Source organism: Rhincodon typus, chromosome 4 (genome assembly GCF_021869965.1).
Source record: "Rhincodon typus isolate 14 chromosome 4, sRhiTyp1.1, whole genome shotgun sequence".
In the NCBI taxonomy this organism is placed as follows: domain Eukaryota; kingdom Metazoa; phylum Chordata; class Chondrichthyes; order Orectolobiformes; family Rhincodontidae; genus Rhincodon; species Rhincodon typus.
The window spans coordinates 99,229,527-99,232,598 of NC_063335.1; the positions used below are offsets into that span (position 1 = coordinate 99,229,527).

Consider the following 3,072-nt stretch of genomic DNA (forward strand, 5'->3'; position numbering starts at 1 on the left):
GGGAGTCTGCACTGGGCTTCACCCCGAGACTGGGAGTCTGCACTGGGCTTCACCTCGAGGCTGGGAGCCTGCGCTGGGCTTCACCTCGAGGCTGGGAGTCTGTGCTGGGCTTGACCTTGAGACTGGTAGTCTGTGCTGGGCTTCACCTTGAGACTGGGAGTCTGCACTGTTCTTCACCTTGAGGCTGGGAGTCTGCACTGTTCTTCACCTCGAGGCTTGGATTATGCTCTGGGCTGCACCCCGAGGCTGGGACGGGTCTGCACGGGGTTTCCTCAAATGAAAGACCTTAACTTCAATGGAAAACATTCCAATATTTCATTTAGTTCTGAGTGTATTCTTTCCAGACCTTTTGTTTTGCAGCTGTTTTCCACCTCTCTGGTTCCTCTATCGTCTCTGTGCTGCCTTCAACACTGTCTGTGATATTTTCCTTCAAATTTTTTAGCGATTTGTAGGATAGGTTATTTGCTCTGAAGCCAACCCGTTTTGTCACAAAAATCTGACTCTGCCTCAAAAGTCATATCATCACCTCAGGAATCACTGTGGCCTACATACAGGACATCAAAACAAGATGAAGTCACCGCTGAATAACTCATTGTTAATTCATTGTTAAATTCTACTCTTAAGTAATTCTTTTTCAATCTTTTGAAACAGTTGAACTCCCTTACTGTCCTCAACATTCAAACTGAGGACTTTTAAAATGAAGGCTAATCACTAAGGGCGGCGCGGTGGCTCAGTGGTTAGCACTGCTGTCTCACAGCACCAGGGTCCCCGCTTCATTCCCAGCTTCGGGCGACTGTGTGGAGTTTGCATATTGTACCCATGTCTGCATAGCTTTCCCTTAGGTTTCGTCCCACAGCCCAAAGATGTGCAAGTTAGGTTGCTTAGCCATGCTAAATTCCTTTATTCATTCACCAGATGAGGGTGTTGCTGGCCAGGCAGCATTTATTGCCCATCCCTAATTGCCCAGCGCACAGTTAAGTGTCAACCACATTGCTGTGGGTCTGGAGTCACATGTAGGCCAGACCAGGTAAGGATGGCAGTTTCCTTCCCTAAAGGACATTAGTGAACCAAATGGGTAGTATCCAGGGACGTGTGGGTTAAGTGGATTAGCTATGGGAAACGCAGGGTTACAGGGATGGGGTGAAGGGTGGTCAGTCTGGGTGATATGGTCTTCGAAGAGTCATTGTTCGGCTGAGTGGTCTGTTTCCACACTTTGGGGATTCTATGGATAATTCTTTTGTGACTTGCAGCCTCTATTTTAAAAAAAATCTCTTCAGGAAAGCTTCTCATTTTAAAAAAGTCTACATTCTTAATATCAAAACATATCCTTTGTACATTGAAAGAACGATTTATCTAATCTTTGAGAGAATTGTGTTCAAAAGACTTTCCTTATAACTACTACAGCCATAGATTCAAGGTGTGCACTTTTCGAACATTGACTGATTCATATCGGCATTGCATAATCACTGTGTCGACCAGGGCATTTTTGTTCTATGACAGAAACCTCAACTGTTTCTCTCGATCTGTTTTTCAGACAACCTATTGGCAATAAATTGTCATTGATGTCAAGTTTGATCATCACTATATTGGTTTGCAATTTAAAAGCTCGCATAGCTGCACTCATCATATTTGCAGGGCTGTCATCTGTGCATAAACAATGAGGTCCAAGTACTCCCAAGTGCTCAATACTGGAAGTGAGTTCTCATTCTCATTGAGGTGGGGCTGCAGGAGGAGTTCCTGTAATGCAATCAGAAAGTTGATCAGCACAAAACTAAGTGATGAGCTCAAGTGGATGGTGGCAGGTGCAGAATGAGGGCGGATAGTGTGACGTAAGTAAGTGTGTCCCACTGTGTGAGCACATTGGAGGAGTTGGAGGATCAGTCGCAGCATGTGAAAAAGGGAGATCTGAGGGGGAGAGAGAGAGAGATCACAAGTCCAGGGACAGAATTGCAAGGTGGAAGATTACAGCTGGAGTCCGGGTACAGGAGTTAATGAGTTAGGGGCCAGAACCTGGTGGTAAAGAGACTGAAGGTTTGGACTGCAGTCTGGGAGAGGGAGATTGAAGTTTGAGGGAAGAGTCTGGGGTCAAGGAGATTGTAGTTCAGAGCTCTAATGGAAAGCTAAAGCAGATCAATCCAATGATGCAGTTGGACCCAAAATAGGCAGTAGATCTCTAATTTTCATAAACAAATAGGTTAATGTTCACTTTCTGGCATAGGTACAAGATTCCACTTGTTTGCCATTGTCCGGCATGGGGAGCAATGCGATTCTTGTACATCTTGCTGATGACTTAAAGTGGTCCCTAAACAAAAAACATTGCATGACTCAATTTCTAGGCATCCAAGCTAAACCTGTGTAATAGATATCAGATCAAAAGGTAAATGTTATTGCTAAATTATCCAGAACTACGAATTGCCCAAATCTAATTAGAAGAATTTTGAGTTCAAAATCTTTTTGTTCATTGCTGTTGTCTTATTGTAAAGCCCTGCAGTTTGCAGAGTAACCTTTTAGCAATATTTAAATTTTAGCTGAATGTGATCGGCAGCTAGAATTGACTACGTTATTGACTGTTTTAATCCCATACTTTTTACTCAGATTGTTATAGTCTTAATTAATTCCTTGATTTTTGGCTATTAAATAGCTAGTGTGGACTACTTTGAGATTTTTTTCACAAACCACAATTTGACCTTCACACAGTGCAATAGAACAGGGAAATGCTTTCTAACTCTTGGATGTCATGCATTGCATAACATCTGGTCTCAGAGTTAACTTTCAGAGCACATCTTTCAAAAATTGAAATGTTTTGTTTTAATTCAGGGAGTTCCAGGATTCAATGGCCTGCCAGGGCCTCCAGGACCACAAGGGCCTACTGTAAGTGTTCAATTATTTGATGTTTGTGTAAATTTTTAATGTATGGTAATCTATATTTCAGTTTGTCTCTCCATAACTACTACAGAGGCAAGAACCTAAGACCGTAAGAGAATATAGATGAAGACACAATAATCGAGACCCTGCTTGAGTCATCCTTGATTTCTCAAATATATTTCCAGTAACGTGTTGCAAGCATTAACT

The 3,072-nt window shown here is 42.6% G+C and overlaps 1 long non-coding RNA gene across 1 annotated transcript in view; it reads left to right on the top strand.

The window, feature by feature from the left end:
- The window catches only part of LOC125482907, a 5,695-nt gene extending 2,831 nt beyond the window's left edge, over nt 1-2,864 (top strand). The window contains exon 3 of the long non-coding RNA XR_007261897.1: nt 2,818-2,864. This is a non-coding gene — a long non-coding RNA (uncharacterized LOC125482907). The remainder of the gene's footprint in view (nt 1-2,817) is intronic.
- Nucleotides 2,865-3,072: the final 208 nt, after the last annotated feature.